Source organism: Schistocerca serialis, chromosome 4 (genome assembly GCF_023864345.2).
Source record: "Schistocerca serialis cubense isolate TAMUIC-IGC-003099 chromosome 4, iqSchSeri2.2, whole genome shotgun sequence".
Lineage (NCBI taxonomy): Eukaryota > Metazoa > Arthropoda > Insecta > Orthoptera > Acrididae > Schistocerca > Schistocerca serialis.
In genome coordinates this window covers 530,652,513-530,675,690 of record NC_064641.1, presented here as the reverse complement: position 1 = coordinate 530,675,690, position 23,178 = coordinate 530,652,513, and positions in this window count along the sequence as shown.

Here is a 23,178-nt window from a genome sequence, read left to right as displayed (position 1 = left end):
TCATCCAGCTGAATAGCTGCTCAAACATGCCTTCGCCACGCACGCAAGACATTGTTATGCTATGGGCCACTTTGACCTGGCCTTCCACGAGATCTGTGTTAGTAATCGAAGCGCCGTAACATGACCTGGACATTATTTTGTACCTCCTGCATCCCTTGAGGCTTGATGACTCCTCCGACGACGAAGCCATCTTCCTGCCGGATAGCTGTCTGCGTCACAAGGCCAGTATCATGGTACAAAGATTTTAAGAGGTTCATAGAGAACTCGCATTGATGTCATGCCACCAACATCGTCTGATAAGACCCCGATGGGTCTCATATTGGGCGCTGTTCTGCGTGCATAAACCACCAGCCCTTAATTGCGTGATCTGTGCTTAGACATCTGGCACCACATACCTCCAGAAACTTACCAATATCTTGCCGAATCCGTACCAGGCAGAGTGGTTGCTGTATTGAATTCCGAAGGTGTGCCAACACGTTATTGAGCAAGTGTTCATAATATTCTGACTCATCGATGGGGTGTGTATCAAAATGCACGTCATTCTGTCACCTTTAACATCACGCTTGATTAAAATTACGAGAGATTTACCTTAATGACTAAATTGCTGTTTGCGACCTAAGCAAACACAAAGAATATTTTCCAATTCCAATGAAATGTTTACGTCCAAACCTATTACTTAATTAATTCTGCTTTACTCTGTGGTATACTGTTCTGTGTGTCGGCGTGTTTGCTTGTTTACTGTGATTAATTAAACGATTATTCTCATCAACAATCGTTCATGTTTGTCCGCGAGTATGTGTATAACAACGAGCTGTGTGTTTCCGATATTAATACAATGCTGTCAGATGTATTCCGGCTTCCAGGGCGAGACTGAGTCAGCCATGACTACCTGCTGTGACGTCACTGACGAGACACGGCGACAAGGCACAAATCGGTCGTTGTCGCTAGCTGCATTCTCCAAGTAGTATGGTCACATTTTTTGGTAGTGCTGTAATTTGTATTTTGATTACTACCTTTCTACTCAATATTGAATTGCCAGATACATGAAAAAGACCAGACGTAATTGTGCCGTTGCTCATTGCAGCCACAGTTCGTAAAAAATGGGACGTTATGTATCATTTCCTTCTACGCGTTATTCTGTAAGCTATGTCGGTATCTCGGGGCAAACGACTGGAAGAAATAGGTCTTCTTAATACAAGAATACATCTACGATATTTCGTGCCCAAGGATTACATGCAGGTTTGGAGAAATGAGGTTCTAGGTATGTCTCTAAGTAAGTAGAGAAACTGAATGCAGTTCTTTCGGAGAAAGTACGTAATATGGGGATAAAACTAAAAAATCTATAACAGATTCTCGCAATACAGAAGATAAGGGTACGAGTTAATTTCTTACTTATGATGAAGTGGCTGTAGCAAACATTTTCCTAAGTTAAAAGTTCGGTTCTGTCCCCCCGTGAACCATGGACCTTGTCGTTGGTGGGGAGGCTTGCGTGCCTCAGCGATACAGATAGCCGTACCGTAGGTGCAACCACAACAGAGGAGTATCTGTTGAGGGGCCAGACAAACGTGTGGTTCCTGAAGAGGGGCAGCAGCCTTTTCAGTAGTTGCAGGGGCAACAGTCTGGATGATTGACTGATCTGGCCTTGTAACACTAACCAAAACGGCCTTGCTGTGCCGGTACTGTGAACGGCTGAAAGCAAGGGGAAAGCCGTAATTTTTCCCGAGGGCATTCAGCTTTGCTGTATGGTTAAATGAAGATGGCGTCCTCTTGGGTAAAATATTTCGGAGGTAAAATAGCCCCCATTCGGATATCCGGGCGGGGCCTACTCAAGAAGAAGTCGTTATCAGGAGAAATAAAAATGGCGTTCTACGGATCGGAGCATTGAATGTAAGATCCCTTAATCGGGCACGTAGGTTAGAAAATTTAAAAAGGGAAATGGATAGGTTAAAGTTATATATAGTGGGAATTAGTGAAGTTCGGTGGCAGGAGAAACAAGACTTTTGGTCAGGTGAATACACGGTTATAAATACAAAATCAAATAGGGGTAATGCAGGAGTAGGTTTAATAAGGAATAAAAAAATAGGATTGCGGGTAAGCTACTACAAACAGCATAGTGAAGGCATTATTGTGGCCAAGATAGTCACGAAGCCCACGCCTACTACAGTAGTACATGTTTATATGCCAACTTGCTCTGCAGATGACAAAGAAATTGAAGACATGTATGATGAGATAAAAGAAATTATTCAGATAGTGAAGGGAAACGAAAATTTAATAGTCGTGGGTGGCTGGAATTCGATAGTAGGAAAAAGGAAGAGAAGGAAACGTAGCAGGCGAATTTGGATTGGGGGTACGAAATGAAAGAGGAAGCCGCCTGGTAGAATTTTGCACAGAGTGTAACTTAATCATAGCTAACACTTGGTTCAAGGATCATAAAAGAAGGTTGTATACATGGAAGAACCCTGGAGATACTAGAAGGTATCACTTAGATTATATAATGGAAAGACAGAGATTTAGGAACCAGGTTTTAAATTGTAATACATTTCCAGGGGCAGATGTGGACTCAGACCACAATCTATTGGTTATGAACTGTAGATTAAATATGAAGAAACCGCAAAAAGGTGGGAATTTAAGGGGATGGTACCTGGATAAACTGACTAAACCAGAGGTTGTACAGAGTTTCAGGGAGAGCATAAGGGAACAGTTGACAGGAATTGGGGAAAGAAATACAGGAGAAGAAGAATGGGTAGCTTTGAGGGATGAAGTAGTGAAGGCAGCAGAGGATCAAGTGGGTAAAAAGACGAGGGCTAGTACAAATCCTTTGGTAACAGGAGAAATATTGAATTTAATTGATGAAAGGAGAAAATATTAAAATGCAGTAAATGAAGCATGCAAAAAGGAATACAAACGTCTCAAAAATGAGTTCGACAGGAAGTGCAAAATGGCTAAGCAGGGATGGCTAGAGGACTAACGTAAGGATGCAGAGGCGTATATCACTAGGGATATGATAGATACTGCCTACAGGAAAATTAAAGAGACGTCTGGAGAAAAGAGAACCACTTGTATGAATATCAAGAGCTCAGATGGAAACCCAGTTCTGAGCAAAGAAAGGAAAGCAGAAAGGTGGAAGGAGTATATAGAGGGTCTATACAAGGGCGATGTACTTGAGGACAATATTATGGAAATGGAAGAGGATGTAGATGAAGATGAAATGGGAGATACGATACTGCGTGAAGAGTTTGACAGAGCACTGAAAGACCTGAGCCGAAACAAGGCCCCGGCAGTAGACAACATTCCATTGGAACTACTGACAGCCTTGGGAGAGCCAGTCCTGACAAAACTCTACCATCGGGTGAGCAAGATGTATGAGACAGGCGAAATGTCCTCAGACTTAAAGAAGAATATAATAATTCCAATCCCAAAGAAAGCAGGCGTTGACAGATGTGAAAATTATCGAACTATCAGTTTAATAAGTCACAGGTGCAAAATACTAACGCGAATTCTTTACAGACGAATGGAAAAACTGGTAGAAGCCGACCTCGGCGAAGATCAGTTTGGATTCCGCAGAAATGTTGGAACACATGAGGCAATACTGACCCTACGACTTATCTTAGAAAATAGATTAAGGAAAGGCAAACCTACATTTCTAGTACTTGTGGACTTAGAGAAAGCTTTTGACAATGTTAACTGTAATACTCTCTTTCAAATTCTAAAGGTGGCAGGGTAAAATACAGGGAGCGAAAGGCTATTTACAATTTGTACACAAACCAGATGGTAGTTATAAGAGTCGAGGGACATGAAAGGGAATCAGTGGTTGGGAAGGGAGTGAGACAGAGTTTAAGCCTCTCCCCGATATTATTCAGTCTGTATATTGAGCAAGCAGTAAAGAAAACAAAAGAAAAATTCGGAGTAGGTATTAAAATCCATGGGAAGAAATAAAAACTTTGAGGTTCACCCATTACACTCTAATTCTGTCAGAGACAGCAAAGGACTTGGAAGAGCAGTTGAACGGAATGGACAGTGTCTTGAAAGGAGGATATAAGATGAACATCAACAGAAGCAAAACGATGATAATGGAATGCAGTCTAATGAAGTCGGATGATGCTGAGGGAATTAGATTAGGAAATGAGACACTTCAAGTAGTAAAGGAGTTTTGCTATTTGGGGAACAAAATAACTAATGATGGTCGAAGTAGAGAGGATATAAAATGTAGACTGGCAATGGCAAACGTTTCCGAATAAGAGAAATTTGATAACATCGAGTACAGATTTAAGTGTCAGGAAGTCGTTTCTGAAAGTATTTGTATAGGGTGTAGCCATGTATGGAAGCGAAACGTGGACGATAAATAGTTTGGACAAGAAGAGAATAGGAGCTTTCGAAATGTGGTGCTACAGAAGAATGCTGAAGATTAGGTGGGTAGATCTCATAGCTAATGAGGAGGTATTGAATAGAATTGGGGAGAAAAGGAGCTTGGGCACAACTTGACTAGAAGAAGGGATCGGTTGGTAGGACATGTTCTGAGGTATCAAGGGACCACTAATTTAGTATTGGAGGGCAGCGTGGAGGGTAAAAATCGTAGAGGGAGACCAAGAGTTGAATAAACTAAGCAGTTTCAGAAGGATGTCGGTTGCAGTAGGTACTGGGAGATGAAGAAGCTTGCACAGGATAGGGTAGCACGGAGAGCTGCATCAAACCAGTCTCAGGACTGATGACCACAACAACAACAACAAACACTGTTAATACGCGCATCGCTAATTTTAAATAAGCAGTTTTTTTGCAATTTCTTCCTTAATAGAATATACTGAAAATCAGTAGGTACGTTCTTAAGTTTTACATTTGGATCGCCACAGAATGAGAGCGTCACTTGGATTTGAGATCCGTGAAAACAAATGCCTAAATGACCTCGTTGAGCATGGTAACTATCGCATATAGCTGTCTAAACAATTTCTTTATTTTAATTCCAGTTTCTTGCAGTCTTCAATGTAAGCAACTACCACAATCGCAAATTAGATACATTCTAAGACAAAAAAAGACGAACCACGAAGGTGTTATGCGAACTGGTCGCAAATTGATATTCACACAGGTATCGACGGAAAATTCAAAACTGTAAACTTTTGGGGCCGTTAGATGAATGTGCGACGCTGCAGCGCAGTTTCTCCGCACAAATGACAAGGATAGTAAACGGGAGATATGACGATACCACGTTGTTAATTCTTTGTGAATTTCACTCCGTGTACTCTATTGGAAAGTAACTACGCCTCGCAGACAAAAGTGTCAACAACATACGGAGATGTCAGCATTTGAGAGTGAAGGTGTAGTTGGGCTCAAAGAAGCCGATTGGAGTAGTCGGCGAATCGCTCGACATTTGAACAAGGGTGATGTTACTATTCGTCATCGTTGTCAGGAATGTGTGAACCATGATCGAACACAGCATCAAGAAGAGAGCGATCGTCCTAGAAAGACGACAGAATTTGCGGACCGAGTAATCGTTAGAGAGGCACTCAGAGCACCGGATTCATCATCACAATCGACCAGAAGTGCAATTGGTGCTTCAGTGACCAAAGGCACCATTAATAGGAGAGTCACAGAAAGGGGACTGAGCTCACGGCTCCCCTTGCGCCGGCTACATATGACCTCGCTACAGCGATAAGCTGGTTTGCAGTGGTGTAGGACATATTCGTCTGGAATCTCTTTGCTGGAGTAGAACTGTCTTCAATGATGAGTCCCGCTTTGAACTGACACCAGATGAACGGGCGGAGGTTCCATTGATTTCATAGCAGGACCCCTCTTGTTGTCTTCTGTAGAACCCTTACATTATAGCGGTACGTCGACGATATTATATGCCCCGTTTCGTTGCCCTTCATGGCAGCCATCCTGGGCTTACATTTCAGCAATATAATGCCCGCCCGCACGCGATGAGAATTTCTACTGCTTATTTTCTCGCTTGCCAAACCACCTTGGTCAGAAAGGCCACCGTATCTTTCCCCAGTTTAGAAAATTTGTAGCATTATGGGCAAGTTCCTCCAACCAGCTTTGGATTTTAACGATCTAGCGCGCCAGTTGTACTGAATTCAATCAATGCCACGCCGAATAACTGCTTGAATAAAGGCCAGAGGTGGTCCAACTCATTACTGACTTGCTCAATATGTGAAGCTCTGTCTCTTGGATAAATCATCCAGTTTTTTTCTGAAACTGTAATCATTTGTTTGTTTGTACATGTACGTCACATGTACCGATTTCCGTGCCATTCGGATAATTTCTTTATGGTGTGTTGCTTTTTTTTCTTTTTTTTTTGCATATGAATACAGAATTGGAACTGCACTTCACGCATTAAAGTACCTTCCTAAAATGCTAGATGAATTGCTCTTCTAGCTACACTCATAGCCGAACAAACTTCCAAAAATGGTCTTAAAATATTCTCCTGATTTTTAAATTGAGGTCGTATGAACTTCTCAGGGAAGATTCCTCGTCGTTTGTATGGTGTCGTTTAACAATTCAATACGAATGATTTTATTTTCTCCGGCTCACATTCCACAGTTTGCACAGTGCTACGTACAGAAGTACACTTCCACTAATATTGAGATGCATTTTTTAAATATGGAACGTAAGTGAAAGACTAGCCTTATGATGATCCTTCAGATCTAGTATTCGTTTGTCTCTCAAGATCATGACATCTTGTAAAACGATTCCTTTATCTATAAAATGGTTCCTTAGCAGTTTAAGCAACGAGTACATTATGGAATACCACGGTAGACTATAACCATCCGCAGGGCTTGAGAAACGTTTTATTTGTGGATAACTGAAGATGCTTCCACTCTTTCAAATTTTTTTAATTCGTGCCTCAAGCAAAGGCCACGATTTGCTGTCCAACTCTTCCCGGTCCTTTTCATTATTCTTTCAAGAAGCCCACTAGCCACTGGGATATCAACGTCACGATGTAGTGCCTCCGTCAGTGTCACATGTATGATGCAGGAGTAAGCACCAAAAGTATCACATCAGTAGATGGAACTTAATCGACTACCAACGTTCATTTTATCGAAGCAAAATACACAGCTCACTGAAGATCTTAAACAAATCTGTTACGCTTCAAATTAAGATTGTCATTTGTTTTACTACTCTCAAGTTGTTTCTTCATTCGTTGGAATGTTCGACGGTGGAGCAAGTGGTACTTTTGTGGCATCAAATAATAGTGCGCTTTGATAGAAAATGCTCAGAATATAAGCACCTAAGAACCTTAAGAAAAGGCCAGCACATAATACGAAACTTTTCTTTCTAGTCAGTTACACGTCAAATTAGGCGGCCATTTAATCGGTAATAATTGCAAAATATTAGGGAAGAGAATTTGGTTCTAAATATTGTCTTCAACATAGCAATATGTCTCACTGAATATGTGGCACACAGATCCTGGCCTTGCCTTCAAATGCTAGAATATCAAAAGTTCAGACGGATGTTAAACAGTAAACAGCCACCTGCAAAAGAAATCGTGGATCAAGACTGGGTTGCTGAGATTTCTGGTCTCGCACTTTCACAACCCGAATTTCTGACTATGTCCCAAGAGTTCGAGCATATTTTCAGAACTTTTCCAAGAGAACGGATTTCGACGAGCAAAAAGATGATGCAAATATTTATATATTGGAATTCGACAAAATTAACAAAAAGGGTCAGTTTCTTGAAACTTCCTGGCAGATTAAAACTGTGTGCCCGACCGAGACTCGAACTCGGGACCTTTGCCTTTCGCGGGCAAGTGCTCTACCATCTGAGCTACCGAAGCACGACTCACGCCCGGTCCTCACAGCTTTACTTCTGCCAGTATCTCGTCTCCTACCTTCCAAACTTTACAGAAGCTCTCCTGCGAACCTTGCAGAACTAGCACTCCTGAAAGAAAGGGTACTGCGGAGACATGGCTTAGCCACAGCCTGGGGGATGTTTCCAGTTTCTTGTTCGTCAGGATAATGACTGTCATTCGGATTAGACGTCTAAAAAGAAAGGCTAAATTCCCTTGCAGTTTTAGTTCTAATGATGAGATGTGAGGTTTTTCAACAATATTCCGAACGGAAACGTTAAGCTGCACTGCAAACAGTTACCAAAACCTTTATTTCGCATTCACAATCGTTGGCTTCGCCAACTCACAATCAAATTATCAACTTCCAACCCAGCCTAGACCTCTGACTGCGCTACAAATCAGTCTATGATCAAAACAAGATTTCAGAATGAGGGATCCAGTTTCACTCTATAACCAAGCAATTCAGTGCTGTTGCCAAATGTAACATTTTTCTCAGAAAAAATTAGATTATATGTTCATTTCTTCGACATTATATAGGCTATACATCGATAGCGTGACACCCAAGGTACATAGATCAACGTAAAAACGTTAATTAACGAGTGGCACATGGCGTTGAATGTCATAACGCTACTTTTAGTTGCTACTTGTTGAGTTTTAGAACAGTCGGTACCCGACAGCGTTAGATAGAGTTCTTAGAAAGAGATACGTACTTTGGGCAACATAAGTTGCGGTCTCGTTCGAAGATCGCGGTGCCATACCAAAGTCTGCCACGTGCATAGATACCACAGACATTAGCAATAGCTTGCTGAAATGCACAACGACGAATGGATGGCACTCCTGAAGACACGTCCTCTCACGCAGAACTGTAGGGCCATCGTACGGAGCCAAGCATTGACTCGCTCAACCACACTTCACAACCATGTTTCACTACCATACAATGCTGTACTCCAGACGTACAGTCTCAGAAATTTCTTCCTCAAATTAAGACCGATATTTGATATTAGTAGACTTCTCTTGGCCAGGAGTGCCCTTTTTGCCATTTCTAGTCTACTACTGATGTCCTCCTTGCTCCGCCCGTCATTGGTTACTTTACTGCCTAGGTAACTGAATTCCTTAACTTCATCTACTTCGTTACCATCAATCCTGGTGTTAAGTGTCTCGCTGTACTCGTTCCTACTACTTCACATTACCTTGTCTTCCTTCGATTTGCTCTCAATTCATACTCTGTACTCATTAGACTGTTCATTTTGTTCAGCAGATCATGTAATACTTCTTCAGTTTCACTCAGGATCGCAATGTCAACAGCGAATCGTATCATTAATATACTTTCACCTTGAATTTTAATTCCACTACTGAATCTTTCTTTTATTTCCATCGTTGCTTCCTAGATGTACAGATTGAAGAAGAGGGGCGAAAGGCTAAATCCTTGTCGTACACCGTTTTTAATACAAGCACTTTGTTCTTGGTCGTACACTCTTATTATTCCCTCTTGGCTCTTGTGCTTATTGTATATGACCCGTCTCACCCTATAGCTTACCCCCACTTTTCTCAGAACATCTTGCACCATTTTACATGGTCGAACGCTTTTTCCAGGTCAAAAAATCCTTGCAATTAAATGATATAAATAACAGATGCCAAATTTTCCTGCACTGGCGTATTCAGTTTTGCTCTAGCAAAAAATTTCCCTTAATATCAATATTTTGAAAAAATTTGAAAAACTGAGGACAAAAGATAAAAAATTGTGTACATTTATTGTCCTCATTCAGTTTTAAAGGAACTGGGGACAAGCATGAAAACTGAGGACTGTCCCCAGAGAATAAGAACCTTACTTTAATAATTACAAATATAATAGGAGATTTTCATCGTTGTACCATTGGATGTTGGTGTTTTTGGAGGGGAGCGGGGGTATCTAGGAGACCGATAGTAGTAAAAACGAGTGGGCGCCATTTCTCATTTCTCACCTAGGATGGAAAAACACCTAGCAACGGCCCTGCCTTCAGATACTCATTATGTGTGTTCACTTAGGTGAAATGTTGATTCATCACTGATGACAAGACGGTCCAGAAAAGCTTCATCGTCATGTAGAAACATTTCGTTTGCAAAATTGGCACGTAAGCCATAGTCTGTAAGTTTAAGAGCTTGTAACAATTAGTTGTAAGGGTCTCCTTAAAAATCCCCACATAGACGTAATTGTAAATGTTAATTCCGACTAGCCTTCCGAACCAGTTTTTTGGGGCTACGCATGGAAAACTCTGTCACTCGTTCAACATGCTCTTCAGTTACTCTTGGGCATCCTGTACACTTCTCTTTGCTTATACAGCCGGTGTCTTCAGATTAAAGTCATCACCTGCGGATGTTATTATATGTTATTACCACTTGGAGGATTACACTGGAACGTAATACAGAACGCACGTTGCATTGTAGCAACAGATTCAGTCCTTGCAAACTGTAAATGCCGAAAAGGTCTCTTTCACTAGTCGTCATTTTAGCTACTAGCGCGTTCTCGCTGTCTAACGGAAGACAGGCGCAACAGTGCGTGCCCAAGCACACAGGTATACGAAGAAAACTGTTTGAGTTGCTCTTTCATTTGATGTATTACTTATAATTAAAAGTTGAATGCCCCCCTCCCCCCCCCCTTAAACGATGGATTTTTCGTCGGTGGCGTGGCTCACGTGCCTCAGCGACACACATCGCCAGCCGTACCGTAGGTGTAACCACAACGGCTGGACATCTGTTGAGAGACCAGACAAACGTATGGTTGCTGAGGAAGGGACAGCAGCCTTTTTTCGTAGTTGCAGGGGCACCAGTTTTGATTGCTGTCTGATCTGACCTTGTAACATCGACCACAACAGCCTTGCTTTGTTGGTACTGCGAGCAGCAAGGAGAAAGCATATCCAAAAATTTTCCAGACGGCATGCAGCTCTACTGTATGGTTAATCGATGATGGTGTCCTTATGGATAAAATATTTCTGAGGTAATATCGTCCCCCATTCGGATCTCCAGACGGGACTACTCAGTAGGATGTCGTCATCAGGAAAAACAAAACTGGCGTTCTACGGGTCGGAGCGTAGAATGTTAGATCCCTTAATCGGGCAAGTAGATTAGATAATTTAAAAACGGAAATAGATACGTTGAAGTTAGATGTAGAGACAATTAGTGAACTTCGGTGGCAGGAGTAACAGGGCTTCTGGTCAGGTGAATACAGGGCTATAAATACAAGGTCACAGAGGGGTAATCCAAGAGCGGGTTTAATAAGCTATAAGAATAGGACTGCGAGTAAGCTGCTATGAACAGCATAGTGAACGTTTTATCGTAGTAGACAAGATAGATACGAAACACACGTCTGTCTTAGTAGTACAAGTTTATAAACTAGCTCTGCAGCTACCGAAGAAATTGAAGAAATGTGTGATGAGATGCAAGAAATTATTGAGATAATTAAGGGAGATAAAAATATAATAGCGATGGAGGACTGGAATTCGAAAGTAAGAAAAGGAAGAGAATGAAAATTCGTAGATGAACATGGACCGGGGAAATGGAATGATAGAATTCTGCTAACACTTGGTTTCACAATTACGAGACAAGGCTGTAGACATGGAAGGGACCTGGAGACATCCGAGCGTTTCAGACTGATTATACACTACAGTTTAAAAAAAAAGTTAAACACTCAGAAGTAATGGTTTGCAACACGCGCGATAAGAGGACCTGTGGAACAACTGAACCATAATAAGTTATTTAAATGGCAGAGAAGTGGCATGCCCATAGGCCCAACAACGCCCTCTGTAGAGTGACTGGGCGGTCAGTGTTATACAATGCTCAGTCGGTTTGGAGCCTTCATACGAAGTGAAAACGTCAAGAGAGTTTAAGGTGAGGCAAATCTACGTTTATAGCATTTGTAGACCTAGAGAAAGCTTTTGGTATGTTGGCTGGAATACCCTCTTTGAAATTCTGAAGATTGAAGGGGTAAAATACAGGTAGCGAAAGGCAAGGCTATTTGCAAGTTGTACAGAAACCAGACGGCAGTTTTAAGAGTCGAGGGGCAAGAAAAGGAAGCAATGCTTGAGAATGGAGTGAGCCAGAGCTGTAGCTTATCCCCGATGTTATTCAATCTGTACACTGAACAAGCAGTAAAGGAAACCAAAGAAAAATTTGGATAAAAAGATAGGAATTATAGTTCAGAGAAAAGAAATAAAATTCTTTGAGCTTTGATGACGACATTGTAATTCTGTTGGATAGCAAAGGATTTGGCAGAGTTGTTGAACGGAATGGATATTGTCTTGAAAGGAGGGTATAAGATAAACGTCAGCAAAAGCAAAACAAGGATAATGGAATCTATTCGAATTAAATTAAGTGACGCTGAGGGAATTTCATTAGGGAACGACGCACTTTAAGTAGTACATCAGTTTTGCTGTTTGGGCAGAAAACTAACTGATGATGGCAGAAGTAGAGAGGATATAAAATGTACACTGGCAATGGCACGAAAAGCGTTTTTGAAGAAGAGAATTTTATTATCATCGAATACAGATTCAAGTGTTAGGAATTCTTTGCCGAAAGTATTTGTACGAAGTGTACCCATGTATGGAAATGAAACGTGGACGATAAACAGTTTACGGAGGAGGAGAATAGAAGCTTTTGGAATGTGATGCTATAGAAGAATGCTTATTAGGTGGTTAGATCACGTAGCGAATGAAGAGCTAATGAATGGATTTGGGGAGAAAAGGAATTTACGGCGAAACTTGGCTAAAAGCTCGGATCGTTTGATAGGCCACATTCTGGGGCATCAAGGGATCACCAATTTATTATTGGAGGGAAGTGTGTTTGTGTGGGGTGCGGGGGGGTAGCATGGAGAGTTGCAACGAACCAGTCTTCGAACTGATGATCACAACAAAAACAACAAGTTGAACGTAATAAATCATACAAAACTACAAAAACACGATATTGATTTTGAAACAAAAGGTGTAAGGTTCATATTACTGAGAACCGTGACTGGAAACAAAAAATGAAGTAGGTGACAATCAAGCTGGAAGGCAGTGTCCAGTCCGGCGCTGAGGAAAGAGGCCTCACTACAGTCATAAGGCCGATGACAAAAGAAATTCCATTGGGGCGTTCCCCTTCCGGCCGACGCGACAGGCGGGTGGCAGCCAGCCTCGGCCGCCGCCGCCGCCCTTTGGCATCCCGCGGCCCGCACCCTCGCCCGCGCCCTCTCCTCTCGCCTCCTGTACGTGGCGGCGTCCCGTCAGCCTCAATTACTCCGCGGGCGCTATCGACAGGCACGTCGCCGGCAGTCGGCGCCGGATGGGCGTCGCCTCCAATGCAAAGTGCTCCGGTCACGTGACAGGGCCTCCAAAGCGCGAGATGGACTGCCAAACAGCCGCTGTCACAAAGCTGTCGCGTCACAGCGCCCTCCAACGTGCTTTCAGGGTGCCCACAGCAAATGGAGGTAGTCTACTACTGTAGCTTCGGACTACATCAAACTTATTGGCACCAAACGAGGCCTCTTAGAAGTAGTCTGCAACTAACAGGCACCACCCATTCTGACTTAATCATACCAAACCTGTGGATAGTCAACTACAGTACCTACAGTATACATCAAATGTATTGGCACCACATGTCCCTTCTCCTTGTCAGTGCTTTCCACATATTCCTTTCGTCTGCGATTCTCGCAGAACCTCCTCGTTCCTTACCTTATCATTTATAATATAATAAAATAATGGAATAAATGATAATAAAATGTTGAAATGCGTGACTTTTTAAAATGCATTGAATTCATGAGATTAATTCTTGCGCATGAATGACAAGCACAATAAGCTGAGCTATGCCTGGAAATAAGTTTGTATTAGATCATATTATTTTGCAGGGGAAGTAGTTTCTTTCTCCGCTATAGGTTTGTGCTTACCGTTCTTTATAATGCTACGTTTGGTCGCCGTGTTCACGTTCGATGTCTTGACCGTGTTCTCATTGAGCTTATCGGATCTTCGTAATTTTCCAAAGTACACAGGTGGGCTTCAGTTCTTGTAATTATCGTACTATTTGAAATAACAACTCACACGACCTTTCTGTTAATAAAACAATACTGTATTTTCCTAAATGGTGCACATATGAAATACATACTCCTCACTTATTCAAAGTGACCCCAGAATGGCGGTCTACAATTACTCGCTAAAATTGGTGTGCTTCTCACTCGTTCACTAGTTGAGCGCGAATCCTTCCTTCCTCCTACTGGTACAAGAAAAACTCCTCTGTTTTTTTTAACAACTGAAAATCAAAAATACCTGACAGTAGGCATGGGCTCTATGATGGGCTACCGCTTTATCTTTTCTCTTTGCCTTTAAAGAAGACGAAAACATAAAAGAAATGCAAAAGGTTTATCACACATTCCACCTAGTTTTCAGCATTTGCCTGTAAAACTACACCTCTTAGAAACAGCTTAGAACAAAGAATACGGTACTGCCGTAACCACATCAACCCTAGCTTTGGACTGCATCCAGCATATTTTTACCGTACGAATCTTAGTGGAAACGGCTTGAAACTGACACAGACTAGGCATATTGCCTCAATCGCACCGAGCAGGGTGTTGTTTACTGCTGTGCCTCTGGACTGCATGCAACACATTGCTACCACAAGAGGCTTCTCAGAAACTAACATAGAGTAATCGCATTGTCTTAGCCACGACAAAGAGAAGGATCAGCATTCTATCACTCCAGCATTGGATTGCATCTAGCACATTCACACCACATGCAGCGTCATATAAACTGTTTTGGAACTGACAAAGACAAGGCATATAGCCACACTCACACAAACAGTGTGTTGTTTATTGCTGTTCCTGTGACCAGCATCCAACATACTGACACAACATGAGGTCTCTTCGAAGTAGTTTGGAAGTAACATAGGCTAACCCAGTTGCCTTAATCACATCAAACAAGCAGTTGTTCTGGGCAATATACAACACAGTGGCACCACATGAGACCTCTTACAAACATTTAGAAGCTAACATAGACTATTCAGACTGCCTTAAGGACAAAAAAATGGTTCAAATGGCTCTGAGCACTATGCGACTTAACTTCTGAGGTCATCAGTCGCCTAGAACTTAGAACTAATTAAACCTAACTAACCTAAGGACATCACACACATCCATGCCCGAGGCAGGATTCGAACCTGCGACCGTAGCGGTCGCTCGGTTCTAGACTGTAGCGCCCAGAACCGCTCGGCCGCTCCGGCCTGCCCTTAGGGACATCTAGTATTTCTTTTATTGTTTATTTACCCCTCATGTCACCCAGAAATGGTATATTCCCAGTTTCAACTTATTATCAAGTTGAGTCTAGAAGTGAATAGAATTTTTTGAAATGTAGTGCTACCAAAAAATATTGGAGGCTGTATCGAATAACTAATGAGGACGTACTTGAATTGTATGGGGATTTAAAAAATTGTAGCACAAAGTGATTAAAAGAAGGATTCGATTGATACAATACTTCATGAGACATCGAGAGATACTCAGTTTGGTAATGAAATGAAGTGTGGCTTGTAGAAATTCTAGAGGGAGACGAAAGTTTGAATACAGCAGGCAGGTTCAAGTAGGCGTCAGTTGCAGTAGTTACGCAGAGATGAAGAGGCTGGCACAGGATCAACTAGTGCAGAGAGTTGCATCAAATTAGACTATTGACTGAAGACCACAACAGCAATAACCAAGCAATCATCAGATAATCAGTTTAAAAAGAAAGAAAGAAAATATTAGAAGAACTAATTTATTAATCAAACTAATTTGTATACATCACTAAGTTCTTCTACAAAACTGTACACATAAGCTCGTCTACTGAACAGGCCCCTTGCAGGCATTCTCAGTGCATAGATACCCATCTACGCTCTGGCTACTGGAACTAAAATCTACTGTGAACTACATTATAATGTAAAGTCGGTAACACTTAAATGACAAACGTAAGGTTCAAAATTTTCACAATAAATAACTGATCATGAGATAATGTCTCTTTTAAGTGAAAATAAAAAAAAAGATGTTGAATTGCTGGTTTGGGTTGTCAGACATACACTAGAAGCATGATAAATGAAGCATGATTACAGATGCTATCTCTGAGTAGCAATCATAGTTATCAGTCAGAAGTACACTCTAAACAACCAAAATGAAACAACCCTTAACTAAAACTGCAATCTGATAACTGCAGCCAACAGGAAAAGGAACCCCAAAAAAGAGAAAGGAAAAAATTGTAGAAGAGATAGCACAACAGATCAGAAAAGACTTAAAAGCGCGTTATAACTGAGATCTATTATATCATTTAACAACTGTTGTGGATATTTTTAATTATTGCACCTTTCAAGCTCTTGAAGAGTAAGCAAATAGCATTCTTTACGAACATAATGACCGCTATCAATATGTTGATCTAGGTTCCCTACTTTACACTTTAATTTTTAATAGGAATCAATAGCTGTTTCATTTCTTCTTTCCTCAACGCGAACATCAAAATATATGCCCGTTTGGTCTATGCAAAATTTCAGAGGTACCCCACAAACTTTGTATTATCTGCACCTGACTTTCAGTATTTATGGATTACTCTTTTTGTATGTGTGTTTCAACGAAGACGACAGTCAGGACAAAAGACTGCTCTCGTTTCCTTCTTACCGAAACAACAAACAAGCTGTTCAGAGGTTTTTTGTCTGTACGTAAGAAAGACGAATTTCTTTTTATGTTTCGTGTTTGTGATATACATAGCTCGTCCACTTCTAAATTAGTTTCCTATGCAAATTAATCCACATACCATTGCCTCGAAGATGCTGCTTTATGACAGGGTGCACTGACATGGTGATACAAGCAATCTTCGTCTCATAACTGTTTCTGTTCTGTGTATAGTAGACAGCGTTGTAATATGTGTTCATATCCTTCTTAAGCACAATAATGGGAGCACACCTTAAGTACGAAAAACAACCACGTACCATAACACTACCTCCTCCTGACTTCACTTGTCGGCTCAGCACATGATGGGAGGTGACATCCTCCAAGAATTTTCCAAAGCCGAGCCACTCCACCTGATTGCCACAGGATGTACAGTGATTCATCACTCCGCACGTTTTCAGTCATCCACTGTCCACTGGCGTTACTGTTTGCACCGCCTCAAGAGTCGCTTACCGTTGACTACAGAAATATCTGGTTTCTGATGAGCTGCTCTACGATTATACGCCAACCTTTTAACCCCCTATGCACAGTCGTCGTGCTAGCTGCACTGCTCGTAGCTCTTTGGAACTCGCGAGTGATTCCTTCTACCGATTGTATGCGATCTTTTACAACAACCTTACGCAATGCTCGACGGTCCGTGTCCATTAATACGTGAGATCTGACTTTTCTTGGTTTATATTTGGTTGTTCCTACGAGTTTCCCTTGAAAATCACTTCAGCAACCGCCATCTTGGGGCATTTTAGTAGGGTTGAAATGTCACTGGTGGATTTGTTGTCAGGTGACAAACAGTGACTGATTCACTTTCTAAGTCACTATAAAACTGTTCAAGACTGATTCCTGGTACCCCAACTTGAATGACCTGAATGACTGTCTTAGAATCGCAACGTTTTACCAAAATAAAGAAAAATTTAGCTACAATTTCTGTACTACCTCCATGCCACATCCCACTATTTTGGTGATAGGTGTTCTTTACTAATGATCCGGGGTTAGCACACAAAACACTTTATTATATCCTCATGTCTGTTCTGTTAACAACCACATACACCAGTAATCAAAGCCTCACTGTTATTGCACTGTTATTCATAATGTAAAAGAGTTAACCTTTTATTATTTAATTTCTTCTTGTTCAAAAGTGTTCATTAAATTGCACTCAGTTAGCAGCGTTTGCGTCTTAGGACAATGAAGTACACACATTTCCCTGTTATTTGTTTTAACGTGGAGACAAAGACTAATTTCTACATCTTTGTTCATCCTGAGATCGCGAACATTTGTTCGCAGTGGAAGCTGGAGGTGACATCATCTCTGACTATATCGAAACTCTTGAAGTACGTTAGCAACATTACGGCTCCCAATATCCTCACCATAGAAGGCAGCCACCTGTGCTTTCTGCCAGTAGTCTACGCAAGTCTGCAGCTCGTTGTCTGCCCTAATATGTTGTCTTCATAGCCAGCAGTTTCTCTGAGCAGAGATGAAATTCAGGGAGAGCTTAGTCAGAGCTTTATGGCGGGTGATCAAACACATCCCACAGAAACGTCTTTTTTCGCCAGTTCGATTCAGTATCTCATCATTTGCTCTTCGATATATCTATCTAAACTTCAGTATTCCTCCGTAGTGCCACGTATCAAAACTTTTTATTTTATTCTTGTCTGAACTAGTTATCGTCCACTTTTCACTTCCATACACGGTTACACTCCCGTCAAATACCGTCATAAAAGGCTTCCTGGTGTTATGTAACCGTTTTTGTCAAAATTGTCTCATACCACAATGAAATTCCATTAAATTGATAAACTCAGCCAATCTAAATGAGTTCCTAGCATGAAACAAAATCACGAGCAGGGTTAAAAATAACGTTAATTCTGGCATATCTAACTACTGAAATCCCATATTAATTTCTTATTTTGTAGGATTGTTTAAACATTTATTTGAGAATCCACTTGAAAACAGGCTGAGCAGAGGCAAGCAGAACAGGGGAGAAGAGAAAAGGCCATTAGGGGTTCATAGTGATCTGAGAAAGATTGGCACACCACTGCCAGGGGAGGAAAAGAAGCAGACGGAATCTCGGCCAGTATGATGCGGGGGTGGGGGGTGGTTGAGGTAAGTTCCAGTGAGAGCCGTCACCCCTAACTGAGTCCTACGTGATGAAAAGTTGTTGTGTACTGTTTTGAATGTGGCGTGTCCACCAGTGCCAAGGAGGTTTGTCATGGGCTAACGGCGACAGGGCGCGCAGTATCTTAATTCCCAGCACCCTGCATGTACGTAATATTTTGGGAACCTCCAGGCCCAGAACTGTGCAAAGATAAAATCTGTAAAGTGGAGTGAGAGGAGAAGCCATCCAGCTCTTTTTTTTTTTTTTAAGGGAGGTGGGGGAGGGCGGGGAAGGCAGAGCAATCAGGGGTCGTAACCCGAGGCCTGGTCGCAGTGTCCCCTTCGTCCGTCAAGGAATCAGGGATGGGAAGGGGAAATCTTTTGTGGGAATTATTATTTATTTATTTATTTTTATTTACTGTTTTAATACATTCTTAATGTGGTTTTACTTTATACCACAACAAAAATAAATGTATCTAGCACCGCATCGTTCTCTGAGAAAAAGAAAACAATATCTCGGCACGTTCCTACACCGAGGTAATGTATATGGGGAAAACGAAAAAAAAGTGCTTCATACAGGATGCAGAAGGGTGTGTCGCTACTCTCCTTACGCTTCATCATCCAGGTACGTCTTCAGGTATATCATGTTGTTCCACCGAGAATCGAACTTAGTCATGTCAGCTCACTCAATGGGTATCTTCTCCTACCTGTTGATGATCCAGCTGCGTGGAGGGTCGCGTAGGGCACTCCCTAAGTAATTAGAAAAATACTGTCTGTATTTTGGGTTCCGTACGATCTTGCAATGACGTTCTTGTAGGTAGTTCCAAAAGTCTAATACATCTTTAGGTCCATTGTGAAATAAGTAGTGTACCGAATGTGCACGGATCCACGTGACAGCGTTGGTCGTGGCGCGCGGGAAATATTGTTGATCCGGAAATAGTAGAAACCGAGGTGCAATGTGTTCCGGAGTCACTCGTAGAAAATACGACAAAATTTGTCGCACCAAGCGCCATACGTCTTCTGCCGCGCAACATGTGAGACGGTGTTCGTCCGCGTCTGGTATCCCGCAGTCTACGCAGAGAGGCGATTCCGCCATGTTTATCTTGTGGAGGCGTGATCGGGTGATCTGTTTACCATTGACTGTGATGTACCATGTGGATCGGACGGCTGTGTCCAGTGGAATCGCGTGAATCGTCTTCCACACCACCTTCCAATTAACCTGAGGGCTTTTGGTCTCCACGATGTTTGGTGGGCGCCTCTGCTGTAGGACATGATATATATCCCGCGCCGACGCCTGTTTCGTCGGTGGTACTGCGATACGGACATAGCTGTGTTCAATGTAAAAGTTCCCGAAGTAGTAGAAGGGTGGGGGTATGTCTTGCGTCGTCAGTGGGGGCATAATGGAGGGCGGAGCTAAGGACTCCAACAGCAAACCTGTCAAACTTTCCGGGTGGTGACGCCACAGCTTGATGTGTGAGCTGACATACAGGGCCACAGCTCTGTCGTGGACATGGACTAGACCAAGACCTCCCCTTTCTGGGGGAAGGGTCAGTGACTCATAACTGACTTTGAAGAGCTTGCCTGTACTGACGTAGGCTCCGAATGCCGCTAATAGACGTCGAGCCATCAGTAACGGTATTGGGAGAACACGCGCTATATGTGGAAGGCGCGATGCGAGGTAAACATTGACGAAGTGTGTCCTTTGGAGAATGTCGAGGGTCCGCAGACGAAGGTTGAAGATCTGGACCCGAATTTGTTGTAATAAGCGGCGGTAGTTAAAAGTCGCGGTGCGCCGTATGTCGTCGTGAAACTCTATTCCGAGACATTTGATAGTGCCACTAAGCTGTAGGGGTTCGACACACGCTGGGGTCAACCCGTCTCCTATGGCCATGGCGACCGATTTGGCGACGTTGAGACAGCTGCCGGAAGCCACACCGTACGTGGTAATCCACTCTAGTGCTCTGTTGACATCGTCGCGATTGCGGAACACGAGAACCAGGTCGTCTGCATATGCTGTACAGCGAAATGTGACGTCACGTAGGGTAAGACCGGTGAGGCGTTGACGGAGACCACAGAGGAGCGGTTCCAGTGCCAGAGCATATAGTAACGTCGACAAGGGGCAGCCTTGACGGACGGAGCGCAAAATCGGGAGGGACTGCGAGAGACGCCCGTTAACGAGCTCTTTGGAAGTCGCCCTCGGAGTAGGCGCATCATGACGTATGTGAATTGCTGTGGGTACTGCATGTCTGGAGAACGGACGTTAGGTATGCGTGATCCACTCGATCAAAAGCTTGGCTAAAATCTAGTGATGCCAGCGCTCCCGGGATGCGGCGTGCCCTGGCTAGGGCTATTAAGTCACGGTATCAACACAGTGCTGTGTGGATATTGTTGATACCCCCTAGGGAAGTCTGATCTGGCGAGATGACGTAAGGTAGGTCAAAATCGACGTAGGATACGTTGGGAGGCGGCGGACGCACAAACTCCACGTGTCTTCGATGGCGCGTCGACAATCCGGAGAAGCGAGATGAGCAAGGTTTAATTTCCAGGGATGTCGGCTGCGCCACACCCGTTGGCGACGAAGGGTGACGGCACATAGATAGGCCTCGTGATCAGAAAAGGCTACTGGCCACACTTCCACGTCACTCACCGTTGCCGCGAGAGAACTGGAGACGTAAATCCTATCGATGCGACTAGACGAGTGACTCGTGAAATGGGTGTATCCCGGTCTATTTCCTCGGACAAGTTCCCATTTATCTACTAGCTGGAGATCGCCGATGAGTGTCCCAAGTTCGGGGCACGGTGAATGGCGTGGCAGCTGATCTTTAGGTGCTTGGGTGCAATTGAAATCGCCCCCTAATATCAAGTCATCGTGTCTGCCCTGAAAAAGCGGTGCTATTCCTTCTGCGAAGAAGAGCGATCGGTCACGACGGCGATTCGTTCCGGAAGGGGCGTACACATTGATAAACCGGACGCCTTGCACCGTTACGGCCATTCCTCTAGCGTCGGGGAGATATCGGACTTCGTCCGCCTCGAGGCCCTCTCTGTGGAGAATGGCGACTCCACTGTTAGTTGGCGAGGCGTGGGACACATGAGCCGTATAACCATACATACCCGGGAAATCGGCGACGAAGACTTCTTGGAGAAAGACAATGTCAACGTCTGCTGCATTGAGCATGTCTTGGAGCAGCGACAACTTCGTACGTGTCCGAATGGTATTAATGTTGATGGTCGTCAAGCGATAGGTTTGTAGATCGTCTGCTGCGGTGGGGGCTGCCGTCAGTGTCGCCGTAAAAGGTGGGGCCCGTGATCTGCTGGCCGCGTCCGCGCCGTCATCTGTTGCTACTCGGGAGGGGCCGAGGTGTGGGAGGAGAGACCCCTCTCCTCATCCACCACAGCGGCCGTAGAATCGTCTTCAATGTCATCCGCCCAAGGTCCATAAGTTAACGGTGGCTGCAGTAGAACACTTGTGGGCTGAGTGACTAAGGGTGAATCCGCAGTTGTTTCCGGTTGTGTACCAACGGCGGCCGCTGTGCTGGCCATCCGTTTGTCCGAGAGAGCGGAATCGGGTTTGTCAAAATCAGACAAAGTGACAGGTGAGGGCGATCTCGTGTCATCCATTTTCCTCGTCGTTTCGTCGACCGTCCGGTCGTCAACTGGAGAAGACGTCCGCTGGATGCAATCGTCTGAGGGTGTGCGACGTCGCTTTTTATGTTTTTCCGGTGACCTTTGTTTGCGGACGTGGGTTTCTGTGTCCGAAAGAGTTTGTGGTTCCCGTATAGCATCCCCCTCAGGGAGAAAGGCAGAGGTCGGTACAACCCTAGCGTCGAGTTCCATTCTCTCGTCCGAATCTTCATGTGGAGTCGATGGGCGGCGTTCTTCAACCCCTGCAGACACCGTAATGGTGTTGGTCAATCCAGGACCGGCGACATGTGTGCATTCCAACGCTTCCTGTCTGCCGGAGGGGGTTGTCGTCTGTCATGACGGTCGATCGTGTCACCTCTGCGTAATTGAGGGGGAGAGCCGTGAGCGTAGGATGTGGTGTCGTGTTATGCAATGGAAGTTGTGTAACCCGACGTTGAATACACGCCGAGCGCACATGACCTTCCTGGCCGCAACCAGAACAAGTACGAGGTTGGCCGTCGTATATTATTATTGCTCGACAGCCACCTATGACTAAGTAGGACGGCACATGTTTCTTTAATTCAATTTTCACTTGTCGGACGCCGTTGAGGACTTGGTACGTCTCGAAGGTGTTCCATTTTTCGGCCACGTGGCTAATTACCATCCCATAAGGGTGGAAAGCTGAGGTAACGACGTCCGGTGGTACTTCGAAAGGGAGTTCGAAGACTCTTAGTGTGCGTAATCCTAGTCCAGCATGGTCAACAGTAACCTCTCCGATGTGACCATCGGAGTGTTTGAACTTGAGAGTGTTCGCGCATCTGTTCACAACTGCGTGACATAACTCGTCGTCGACCATCTTGACGTAAACGACGCTACTTGTGATGGATAGGTGGATACCGATGATGTGCTGTGTTGGTATTTGAACTTCGTCACGAATGAATCGTTCGACTTCAAAGGTTCGTGGTCGTGCGTAGTCGGGCTGGAAGCTGATCTTGATGGTAGCTTTTCTGTACGA